Raw genomic sequence first — 13,208 nt, 5'->3', positions numbered from 1 at the left:
TGCAAGCTATGACAATGTTACCAAGGAAACCAGACCTCAGACTTCAGAGGATTACACTGATTGCCTGAAGGGGTCAAGGAAGGGATCGCCTTCCCACATGTCCCAGCAGTACAGAATTGGCTAGATGCGTTATGAGGGTTATTCATCATCCTCTGTTAGCATTAAATATTGGCCACTGCCAAAGCCAAGATACTACACTAGCTGGATCAATGTTCTGAATTAACACCCCACTTCCTATATATTGTAATGGTAATAGTCTATATATTGATCTAGCAGTGCACTTCCTGTACATTATAATAGTAAAACATAGCCTAGTTTAATCTTGTTTATTGGTCTGTTTATCTCAACTCTACCATTGGATTCTTGTCTTTTTTGTTTAAAAAGCCATTGCTAAACTGAAATCACACTTAGTCCTGCAATGTATTTACTCGCTATTGTTCTAAGTAACACCTTAGGTTATTGAAAATGAAAGAGATTAGAGGGAAAAATAATATCTCCTGTCTTTTTGGTTTGTTTCCTGTTTGTAGTTAAGAGTGCTTTGTGTATAGTCAGTTTCACTAATGAGAGAGCCTTTTTGCTTTGAAGACTTCTGCACTAGTCCTGCTCTGTGAGCTCCTGTATACATTTCTCTTCAAGCTCTAGTGCTGCTATTATCCTGAATTTGTTTGCATTCAAGGATTTTTTTTAATTTATGACTATATAAAGTATCAAAGTGTATACATTTAAATGCAAGTCTTATGGGTAAATGTCCCTTCCATATCCCAAGCACATTCCAGGAAGGAACCTAAGGGATGAGGCTGGAGTCAGAGTGAATTCTTGGGGAACCACGTGGAAGAGATCATGGGGGAACTCCAACACTCCTCAGAGCAGGGGTCGGCAACTTTTCAGAAGTGGTGTGCCGAGTCTTCATTTATTCACTCTGATTTAAGGTTTCGCGTGCCAATCATACATTTTAATGTTTTTAGAAGGTCTCTATCTATTTCTATAATATATAACTAAACTATTGTTGTATGTAAAGTAAATAAGGTTTTTAAAATGTTTAAGAAGCTTAATTTAAAATTCAGTTAAAATGCAGAGGCCCCCAGACCTGAGTACCACTGAAAATCAGCTCGAGTGGCGCCTTCGGCATGCGTGCCATAGGTTGCCTACCCCTGCCTCAGAGCTTTGTGAGCCATCCTTACGTCTTGCTTACAATTTCAAGAAGTTCCAAAGCATTCACACAATGAGCAAAGTAATACAAGCTTCCCTACCTAATGTGCCTCAACTGTAAGAAGGAGGGAACTACAGCTAGGGTTTGCCCTTAGGATTGTCACTTCTTAAGCTGTCTGCTTGGCAGCAATTTTCAGCTGCTTTTTGCTCTTAGGGCCCTAGGCTATTCCTATTTGTGTCATGGACAAAGCCAGAGCAGTTTGAGAATCAGGGAACTGTAACCATCTCCATTACTCCCCTACCTTCCATTCTGGTGCAAGAGAAAATCTGCCTCACTATTTTAAATTAGTCAAAAGGACGAGTATATATTGATATGCCCAATGAAGTCAATTATATATCTAATGGAGACCGCAGGGATCAGCGTGCACTTTAACAATAGGTTTTATTCATACAGGGAATTTTTGCACACTCATGCCTAAGTTCATCTTCGTCAGTCTAACAGCATGCACTGATTAAGTATAAAGCAGTACCTGCAAAATTTTTCTCAATATATATTATGTACTGAAGGAGATTATAGCAACAACAGAGCCATAAATACAATCAATGTTTGAATAAATTTAAGAAAACATCTGACATTATAAAATTAAGCTGAAAGGCAAAGACAAGCCTGCTCCTACTGGAGGCTCACCAGATTCAAGATATGGTTTAAATCTTGTGGACATCCCTGATTCTTTTTTCAAAGGTGTATTGGCTTGGCAGCGGATAAGGCAGTACAGCTAGAATGGATGCCACACTGCTGATGCAAAACAGGCTATCAATATAGTTTACTGCAGGGAATTTCACATAAACCTGCTGATCTGTAGAACTCACTCTTTTAAAAATATATAAATTTTGAGCTCAATAAGCTTTCCGTTGTGATTGGTATGACAGTGTTCCTCTAACTCACTTTCTAATATAAGTAAAGGTTCTTTGGGGAAAGAAAAAAATCTAGAATTAGATTTTAAATATTCAGAATTCTTAGTTAACAGGGTTTCAGAATCAACTCTGTGTATTAAACACTGGTTCGTTACCAAAATCCCTCTTCTGAACCTCACTCCCACATTCCACCCTAAGCGGTATATTCAAATAAGCTAACCTAATTACAGAAAACCAAGCATACAGCCAAATAATTAAAGTAGATTTGTTTATTTAATGTCTATATTGAGAGTAATTTTTACCAGAAATCAAAAGTTTTAATCTGCAGAGCACCCAGTAAGTGAGCTTTATCTCCATTGTACACATGAGGAATCTGAGGTAGAGATGTTAAGGCCTTGTCTATGTTGGAAATTGGCCCTGATTTCAGCCATGGGTCTAGTTGTACCAGTGGATACCCTCAGCACAGGCAAGGAAACTTGCCCTGGTGCAGCTACAATGATGCCTGAAATGGTGGCGAATACCCAATGGAGTAGACAAGGCCTAAGTGACTTGCCCAAAGGTCAGACAACAAATCACTGGCAGAGACTGGATCAGAATTTAGGAATCCTAACCTCTAATCGCTATGGCCAGCCCAATGCACCATAACTCCCTCTCAAGTAAAAGGCTGACATTCATTCAAAAGCAGTTAAATAATTATGAAACCCACCATCAATTTGTTACAGTTTTAAAAACAAATATATTTCTGTATTGTTCTTTTGATTAAACTTGTCCTGAGTTTCATTGCGATGGCACAACCAACTAAAAGAACATTTTCAGCCCATTTTGCTGAAAACATTTGTTTTCAGTAAAATTGATTGTAGCTCAGATAATATTTTAAAAAGGAATCCTGTTCCATGCTTTGAGACAAATCCGTCTACACATGGCGTTGACAGAAACAGGCTCAACCCACTGTGTTCAGTACAATTGCACCAGCTTACTCCAGTGGTGAATTTAGTACAGAGTTAGAAAAAGCTAGAAATGGGATGCTCTCTGTGGCTAATGTGAGAGCCTTGGCCACTGATTTCCTCAGAGTCCAACTTTTCATAAAAAGATAAAGAAAAGGCCTTATGGTTGTAAAGATAACCAAAGGTGAGCAGAGTGTAAGCCAACTCAGTGTTGCCTTCACCGAGGCTGAAAACAGATAGCTCCTCTACCTCTGCAACAGCTCTTAGCTTTGCCGTGCTGCAATAGAGTGAAGGTTCTGTTCAGCTTTCATTTCAGCTATTCACAATCCTCTAGGCAGCAGTGAAACTGACCCAAATTAGATCCACTTCCTGCCACTGTTACTACTTGACAAAAACTCTGAGCAATAGCAAAGGCCGGATTTGGAATTATTCATGGGAGAGAAGACCCAAAAATAGTCCACCAGCAGAGAAACAGTAGAAAAGACGCTTCCCACCCCTTGGAAGAGTGAGAAGGCTGAAAACCTCTTGTTGTAGCAATCAGGAGGCCCTAGAGTAGGGAGGAGACAGAAGGTACTTTCTCTTGTCAAGGAAGTGGAGATGGGTGACATTTCAAGTTTGTCAGGCAGACATCTTACAAATAAGAGCTCTCAAACTAAGGGCTCGGTTATTCAGTATGGTGCTGCCATGGGGTCTTGCAGGTAGGTCTCCTGGACTTTTTTTTTTTTAATCTAGCTCTGCCTTGTAAGGGGATGGTTAAAATTTTTCACACTCTCGTTGTTAAAAATCTCAGTGAGAGGTAATTAGACAAAGAGCTCAGTGAGGAAGTTTGTGACAGTAAAGGTTGTGGTTCCCTGCTTGAGTATCCTTATTTCATTTTGCTGATCCTTAGTAAGTGGCAGCCACATGTCATCACCAACTGTTAAGATTTATTTATTTATTTTAAGACTAGGTCAATGCCTCACTATTTCTTATGACCCGAGTGAGAGACTTAAGGAGAAAATATCAGATGGGGAGAATGGAAGTCCTCTGAATTTGGATGGAGAATGTACCTAGAACTCAGCTCTTCCAAAATTCCAGTAATGTTCCTTTCCTTAATTTACAAGTACCCTTTAGCCTACATCCGATGAAGTGGGTTTTAGCCCACGAAAGCTTATGCCCAAATACATGTGTTAGTCTCTAAGGTGCCACAAGGACTCCTCGTTCTTTTTGCTGATACAGACTAACATGGCTACCACTCTGAAACCAAATACCCATTAGTTTGAGGCCAGCCTGAGCCTTTGCTTTCATTTCCTTATAATGCCTCCTGTTAACGATTTTTTTGTGACATTTGCTTTGTGTGGCAGCTGTGGTGTTTTTAAACTTTGCATTATTTTCTTCCACATCTGACTCACTGTTTTACTTAATTAAGGTTCCAACTCTCTAGATAGATTTAATAACATTTTTCAAATACTTTTAGGGCTTTATAGAAGGAGGACTGATGGCTGTTAATCACTCTCTTTTCCTACTGGTTTGCCCATAAATTTTTATTTTCAAGGCTGACTGTGATAAAAATTAATAAACATACCGTAATTTTTTTTACAAAAACAGTTCATCCAGCTATTCAGTCTAAGCCTTGTTGTGGATAATATTGTCACTTTGCCCAGGAGAAATAGATCTGAGTAAAACAACAAGCGTCCATACAGACTTCGTGCATTTTACACTGAGCCTATTCAGTGCTTGTCCTCTCCACTGAGACTGTCAGATAACAAGGTTCCCAACTGGGCATAGTGTTTTTTTTTTTTTTTTGTGATGTGGACTTTAGTTCACTAGGCATCTTTCACCTACATGAAACTAATTTGCTAAAAGACAGCAACAGCTTCTCACTTGAGCTGGGCTCTAGCCAGTGACTCAGAGGTGGAAAGCTCAAAAGCAATAATAATTATTGATCTGGCCTGGATGTTTTGTTTATTTGTAATTTCCCTAAGACTATAATTTAAGTAAGGATTCTTCAGTAATTTCCTTGTAGTAATCCTGATAGCAATAATCTATTGTAGCTCACTAGTTTAGAGATTACTAAAATAAACTCCTCACATCAATTCTGAGCAGCTCTTTGATAGGATTTATATTGTCCTATGCTAATCCCCTGATAAATGTATCACACAAACTACATGACTCCTGAACATGTATTTGAAGCCCGATACCTGGGTACTTTATGCCTGTGGATGGATGTCTATGATCAGTTTTCATTGACAAATTAATCTTTTTATTTGTCCAGGGTCCTTACACTGGCTCTTAAAGAAATATAAATCCACTGGTACAACAAACTATTCTTTATTATCTCACAACTCAATAACATTTAAGCATAGTGTTATTAACCTCTAATAATTTATTTTTAAGTACAATATAGGAGTGTGATCTGTGGAGGAGAATATACTCCTTTAACTGTGAGGGGTTTAGACTAATTGTATTATTCTGGATTCAGATTAAGAAAAAGCACGCTCCCAAACTTGAGAGAAAATAGGATACCGTTTAAAAGGCCATTTGAGAGATTCATACCCAGTGAATGATGCATTTCATTGCCCTGTTTATTTTCTCCTCCTGTTCTTGTCTCTGATTTTTCCATGCTGATTCTATGCATCCCAGTTCATCAAGTCACAACCCTCTCTTCATTCAAACTTCTCTAAAAACTCACTTCTTCCAAAATGCCTATAGAAAGCAGATGCATAATTTTAAAAATCCCCAGCTCATGATCTCCCAGCTTTCTATATCTTTCAGACCATAACCCCTTCCATGTGTGGACTATCCTTTTTATGTACTGTACAGCACTGAGCTAAGGGCCAGATTGTGATACATTTACTCCAATTTAGTCAGCCTTTATTCCATTAGTGGGCCCATTGGCTTCAGTGGGACTATTTATGGAGTAAAGCAATATTCAGTGAAAGAGTATCAGAATCTGGCCTTCTTATATTGTCAGCAGCTATAAATTATCCTTTGAAATGAGGGTGAAAAAATATGGAACCATCTTCCTGCCTGCTGTGCTTCCCTCTAGCCCCCCTGATTCCCCAGACCTGTCCTAAAACCCAACTCAAACATCACCTCATCTGTGTTGTCTGCAGCCAGTGAACTGCTGAGCACACTCAGTTTGCTATTATTGTCATTATTCATTTATACTGCAGTAGCACCTAAAGATCTCAGTCAGGGTCCCATTGCGCCTGGCATTGTACACACATATAACAAAAGGACAGCCCGTCCCAAAGAGCTTACAGTCTTAGTGCAAGACACAGGTGAATAGAACCAGCAGAAGAGGGAAGCACAAGGTGAGATAGTTATGATTAGTGTAATAAGCAGTGATCACATCACTTCAGCTGCCTAACTTGTCTCCTGACCTCATCTACTTATTCCTTATTATTGTGAACTTTGCAAGACTTTTACATTGTCAACACTTTTCAGTACTAAATTGTATTTCACAAAAAAGCTATAATTGATCTGGTGAGGATTTGATAACAATTTTATGCCACATCAGAGCTAGACACTTTGGATTTAAACGTCTTTGAACACTTATTCTAAAGTTAATTGGGGAGAGATCAGTCTATACTGTTGCAAATTCTAATTGAAGAGATTTTGTTGGTTATACCTAACTGCTGCATCTGGCTGAACTGGGAAATACCCTGCAGCCGGGGCAAGATGAAAATAGACAGCATGCATTTTTACTCATAACCGATTTCCTGACAAACTGCAGCACTAGATTCTGTTCCACTCTTTCACTAAGGATTTTCAATCACTCCAACTTCTAGTGATATTCTTTATACAAGATCAGACAATCTGCAGTGTCTCTCATTCCCTCGTTAATTGAAGAACCTGCCTCTGAATTATCTCATCTCATTTGGTGTCTGAACATACTCAGCAAAACTGAAACAGTAAAACCTAAAAGATTAAAATTGTAAAAATGTGTGGAGCATATGGCACCTCTTAGGGTAGAATTTCATCAGTGTGTCACATTTCCCGCTAACAGGAAATCTCTCATTTCTAGGTTTGCACAGAATTTGACCTTTTCCATATGTACCACAAGTTGTAGCATAGCCTGTTTTCAAGGATGAACTAAGAGTGCCTTGACATTGAAATGAAATGGACTCAGCTGGAGGGCAAGGATGCTATACATGTAAGGCCCAGAGCGACTCCAATTGAAAACTCTTCTTTCCTTTAGTGAAACAAGATCAGACTCTTACTAACTAATAACTACCAATGTACAGTAATCTATCCAGCACTCTTGGTTGCTGCTGTTCTTAGAGCTCCTCCACACAACGTGTCTGCATCAACTTCTCAGCATTTCTTCAAGACAGAAGACATTTTTAAACACAATTACATATCAAAATACTTAAATCATACATTCTAATATAACAGCTACTTGAGGGGGCTCCCTGTTCCTTCAGTAATAACTATATCTGGAGCTATGAAATGCCTCTCTGCCTTTGCCCACAGAGCAATTTTTCCACTATGTCCTTACCAGTTTTCCACAAGACCTCTGCCTTATTGAGTGCAAAAGATGGATGTCTCTCAGGGAATAAATTAAAGTCATGCAGTGAAGGAGGCTGCTGTTTGTAGGGCCTCTGCCTCATACGTTGCAGAAGTTGGAAGGTGTGCTGTGAATGAGGTAGGAGGCAGGAAGAGAAAGGAGAGTCCCAGGGTCGAGGCATCTGAATGCAACCCTGGAGAACTGGGATCTATCTCTGACTCTGCCATAGAGTTCCTTACATGATGCTGGGCAAGTCACACAAAGCAAACTTTTCAGGTGTGGCCACAAATTGTGTGTTCCTCATTTTCTGAGTGCCCAATTTGAGACATTACAGGCCTGATTAGCTGCAGTGCTAGACACTCTCACTGGCTAGTGAAGTCAAAGCAAGCTCTGCTCTATATAAATGCTACAAAGTACGAAATATTTTCAAAACATCAGGTGCTAGGCATTTGAAATTCAGCACCCAAAACTAGTGGACCCTTTGAACCTTAATCTCTCTGGGCCTCCCCAGATATAATAAAATACTAAAATGATAAAGGGAATAATAACACCATTTTACTTTGGAAGGTAGTTGCTAAGATAAATTCATTAACATGTGACAAGCACTCAGGTACTATGGTGATGAGTGCCGTTAAAAAGTCTATGAAGAAATGTATAATTCTTTATTCAGAACAGGGGCTGAAGGGTAAGCAGTAAATAATGCCTGGTGTCTCACACACTGAATGATGAAGACAAAAAGAAATATTGAGCAGCCATCCATTTAAGGAGCAGGGTCCATATTGTGCACTGAATGAGGTAGAAGTCACACGGAAAACATAGTATGTAATCATGTAATTAAAGACTATATCCATAATGCACATGCATAAGGGGACCAAATTAAGATTGCACAGGCAACCTTAATACTGGCATTTCCTAACTCATGTATGCTTGAGTTTGCACCCTTAACATTCTTTTAATATAATGATTTTGTATAGAATATATATAGTATATATATATGTAGTACTCACAAAGGATAAAATTCTCTAATCACAGGCATTTCTATAAACGCAGCTCAGAAGACTTAAATGCTAAGCGTTGTCCCTAAAATGCATTTTGACCCTGAAGTCTCTAAACTAATAAAATGACTTGTTTTGCAGTAATTAAACAGGACACCCTATTTGAATTCTGACCCACTTAGCCCAGCATGCACTGTAACAGTGTGAAAATAGGAATTTTAGATTGTCTGAAAATCTCAATAGCGTTTCATAGCATGCAGTAGAAAGGCAAACAAATAGGAAGTTTTAAATAAACAATAGAAAATAGCAATGGTACCAGAAGTTACTTAGCAAACAGATCCTAAATATTTCTTTGTATTTTGCAACAACATGGTAAACCTAAAAGGACCCCAATTTAAAAAAAAAATCATACTTCTGCCTCAATTTTTTTTACTTGTTACAAGTCATATTTAAAATGATAGACTAAGAGATTAGAGGGGTTTATTTTCCAGTTTACTTTGTGTATCTGATTTCCCATGTGACCTTGGGCAAGTCACTCAGAGTCATTTTTTTAAAGGTAGTTAGGTGTCTAAAGATGCAGATATGTGCCTAATTGGATTTTCCAAAGCATCTGCTTCCGACAGTGGCTAGTGCCAGGTGCTTCAGAGGGAATGAACAGAGCAGGCAATCATCGAGTGATCCATCTCTTGTCGTCCACTCCCAGCATCTGGCAGTCAGGGATTTAGGGACTCCCAGAGGATAGAGTTGCATCCCTGAGTATCTTAGCTAACAGCTATCAATGGTCCTATCCGGAGGCACTTACCTAATTCTTTTCTGAACCAGTTATAGTTTTGGCCTTCACAACATAATGAAGGCACATCTACAACCCCAAGATAGCTTAACAACTACAAGAATTGTAAAATCACAAGGTATACATCCTCCAACCATGACATAGAAAGAAAGAAAGAAAAAGAAAATTGGGTTTTTTTTATGTGCCTCTTTGTTCCTGTACTCAAATGAACAGGCAAAAGTGGGGCTGATTATCAGTTTACTAACAGGAGAAGCCCTGGACTGGCTATCACCCCTTCTGGAACAGGTGGACTCATTTCTTGACCATTTCAAAGAAGTCATCTAATTCTTCTTGCTCACATCTGATGGCCCATGAGTCCCACACCACCGAAGCCGCCTTGCATTTCCTCATGCAGAGTTCATAGTCTGTTTCAGCCTATGCAGCCCACCTCTAACATCTGTCCACCAACACAGCCTGGAATGAGGCAGTAGAGTTTGATCACTTTCCGCTAGGGCTGAGCACCACCATAGAGGACAAGCTGGCTCAGGTCAACCCCCCCTACTGAGTTGTTGTCCTACCTCAAGCTCTGTATCTCAGTAGAAAACAGGCTCCTTGAGCAATGCCTGGAGAAAAGGACTTACACTGGACCCCAGCCTAGTACCACAACCTCATGAACATTGATTCTGCCCAGATCCAGACCAGAGCCCAGGAAAAGCCACACCACTCAAAGTCAACTCACAGACAGACAGAGAGCGAGCCCCAGTGCTGGACTGGCAACTCTATCTGTACTGTGGAGTGTAATTGAGACCTGAATTTGGTCTGTGGTCAGGTTTGCCTAATAAATTATGGGAGAGTAGTTTAAAATGTATGAATGTCTGCTACAGGACAGGATCATAAGATAGGGCAATGTCTACATAATTTATAATACTAAAACATTTGGAGTTTATGTTTCACAGGAGAGAAACGCCAGTACTGTGTATAACAGAAAAAGAAAAGGCAATAGAATATGATTAAATATATAGCAAGAAAACTGAAAATGTTACATGGAAATCAAGTGAGCTATTCATAAATGAAGTTCTTCTGTATGTTAAATATTTGCTATAAATGTGTAGGACTGAGTATTTGTAGAGTCTTAGGTGACTATAAACCTTTAAAGATCCTGGTCCCATGGCCAAATCAAGATGAAGAATGCACATTAAATATATATAGAAAAAATAATGCAGACTTCATCAGACCAATGCATGTTTTTAGCTCACTAAGGAACAGGGCTTTTTTCCTTCTTTTTTTTTTTTTTTCCCTTTTTTCCCCTGCAGTTGTTTTCTATTTAGCCTTCAGACACTCTGCAAAGGAATTAACATGACACCATGCTGTGAGACAGGGAAGTACTGTGTGCACAGCCCCAAATCAGAGCATTCCTTCACAGGATTTATGAGAATTAAAAAGCATTCATACTTATGAAGACAATGTTAGGTTAGCAATTTCCCCCTCATCCTTAGCCCCCATATTTTTTTCTATCATTATGTTTTACACCCCGATCCTGCTGTGGGATTTGCTAGCACAGACTATTGACAGAGGCACACAGTTTGTTGATTTCAGTGGGACAGAGCATAGACATAAGCGTTGACACTAGCACATTCTGTTGCAAGATTCAGCTCTGAATACTGAAGAGCTAAGTTATGATCAAGTAAATTTGATAATTTCTTCTCCCTCTCCCCAACATGGAAAACTTTTTAGAAAAAGATACGTGGGAACACATAGCCTGATGCAGTTTTGGCTTTTCAACTATTTTTCATTGCACTATAAGACATGATTTTGAGTCTAATTTTTAAGAAATAATAAAAATAACTTTTGCAAGAAATTTGTTTTTCAAATGTATGTGTCATTGTTGAGAGAAGGACTAGTTAGCTGTTTGCTGGGAGGAGAAGTTGTTTTGGGGAGTGGGAAAAAATGTGGTTTTGTAATAATCTTTTTTAAAGTATGTACAGTACAGTGTGTTATTTTTTAACTCTAATCTTTAAAAGTTTTCAAATTCAGCTGCCTTGAATCAGTTACCCAGATTTGTGCAAGCATTTTTACAAATTTTTATGTATATATTTTAAATAAAGTTTACAAAAATATTACAGGGAACAAAACAGTATGTATGGATATAGTTTTACACACACACACGCTTATATTCAGTCAATATTGTATGTCAACAGCGATCTGAATCTACTCTGTCAAAAGTAATGTCAGAACTTGCTAGCACTGGAGATGATAGTTCCATGTGTGCATTAGGAAGACTCCTGCTGGTTTCAAAAACACAAAGTTACTTCTACATTTTAATTACAGTCACCAGAAATTAATAAAATAGAATGAAAATAAACCAAATAGCCTCTATTTACCCACATCAAAAAACAGAATAATCCCCATGCATTTGAAAGCACAGAATGTTTTTGGTACCATGCAGCACCCAGGCACTTTAGCAGTGCTTTGCTAAAACATTTTGAAAGGACACTCTCTGTACTGCACAGGTGTCTTAGCAGAGAAAGATAACAGACATCTTAAACCTCCCACAGATACAGCAGCAGGGCAGGAGCCCAAACCTAGGACTCAACAGAACTACAGCACATTAGAGAGGGAGACAGGAAACGGTATTGCACCAACTGGTGCATCACGCTCTCAAGATGTCATGGTCTGCAGGCTAGGGGAGCCTACCCAGACCTCAACAGTCTGGCGTGTGTAGTGTCTTCTGCAACACATATAACTGTTGGTGCAAGCTGCTCTGTTTCAGTGCAGCTACCCACACATAGAGGTATGTATACGGCCCCATCATCATAGTATCTAGCACCTCCTACAACTACCGCACAAACAGCGAGCCCTGCCTACTCCTATCAATAAAGGCAGGATTGGGCCCAAAGTGTTGAAAAGAGATCCAGGTGGTTATATGGCAATATTTAAAGTCTTCACTCACTTTGGAGGAGAAAGATAAATATCTGCAGTTTACCCAAATAAAACACATTCACAGGCTACATCACTAACAAAAGATTTCTTTATTAAAGAATCCATAATTTATTACACATTCAACAATGAAAACTGATTTCCAGGCAGCAACATCTCTCTAGTTTACCCTAATAAGAGAAAATTCCAAGTTAAAAGAAACTCTGTCCTTATCCTTCGTCAGTGAACAAAAGGGGTTGCAGCATATCTGTATGTTGCCTTGCTTGTAGGTAGCTGTGCAAGGGCTTATATCAGCCTGTAACAAGCTTGAACTCGTTGTATCCTATCCCGTCAGTGGACCCCCGATAATTTAGCGAAGTGTTTATTATTCTTACACTGTATAATGGAAATGCATAGATAATCCACATTATGGATTCACAATATGAAATATATTTAGTCATAAGAAATATTTGCATACTAAGGTTTCCTGATACCAAATATGCTGTAAAAATATTCTTTAAAAAAGGTACCAGTTTGCCTTTGTGTTGTTATCATTTTAATCCTCAATGGCTCAGCCTCTTTTTAGAAACAAATACCTACAGGACATATTTTCTGTTATGGACTAAATAACAACCTTCTTATTTTTTGTTTTTAAAATCAGAAATGGATGAAGCAAGCTAATGATTTCTCTTACTGAAACTTAAAAGTTATAAAAGCACTTTTAAAGGTGAAGGATTTAGAATCACATAAATTACAGATGGAAAGACCTGGTAGGTCATTTAGTCAGTTCCCCCACCCCACCAGCCCAGGCAAAGTAGATTTGTAGGATTCAGCTTAGAGTGAATTTTACCATCCAACTTGCAGATGCCTGAAGAGAAGGGTTTATACTGGAAATACTAACAGAACCTTCCTTAACTATGGTGATGACAGTGGTCATTGGCACAATCCACATGTGTGCACCACACTTAAAGATGAAGAATTACAGAGTTTTCTAGATGACTAGTCAAGTGTGGGCTTTTTTGTCCTTC

The 13,208-nt window shown here is 38.8% G+C and overlaps 1 protein-coding gene and 1 long non-coding RNA gene across 3 annotated transcripts in view; one reads left to right on the top strand and one right to left on the bottom strand.

Annotated features, from left to right (window-relative positions):
• Window positions 1–13,208, bottom strand: part of ANO4 (anoctamin 4) — a 322,929-nt gene that overhangs the window by 249,461 nt on the left and 60,260 nt on the right. The gene's annotated exons all lie outside the window — the stretch shown is intronic.
• Window positions 1–13,208, top strand: part of LOC127042744 (uncharacterized) — a 439,524-nt gene that overhangs the window by 405,371 nt on the left and 20,945 nt on the right. The gene's annotated exons all lie outside the window — the stretch shown is intronic.

Source organism: Gopherus flavomarginatus, chromosome 1, assembly GCF_025201925.1.
Source record: "Gopherus flavomarginatus isolate rGopFla2 chromosome 1, rGopFla2.mat.asm, whole genome shotgun sequence".
Classification (NCBI taxonomy): domain Eukaryota; kingdom Metazoa; phylum Chordata; order Testudines; family Testudinidae; genus Gopherus; species Gopherus flavomarginatus.
Note: the sequence above shows the minus strand (reverse complement) of the source record. Positions and strands in the feature narration are given on the sequence as shown.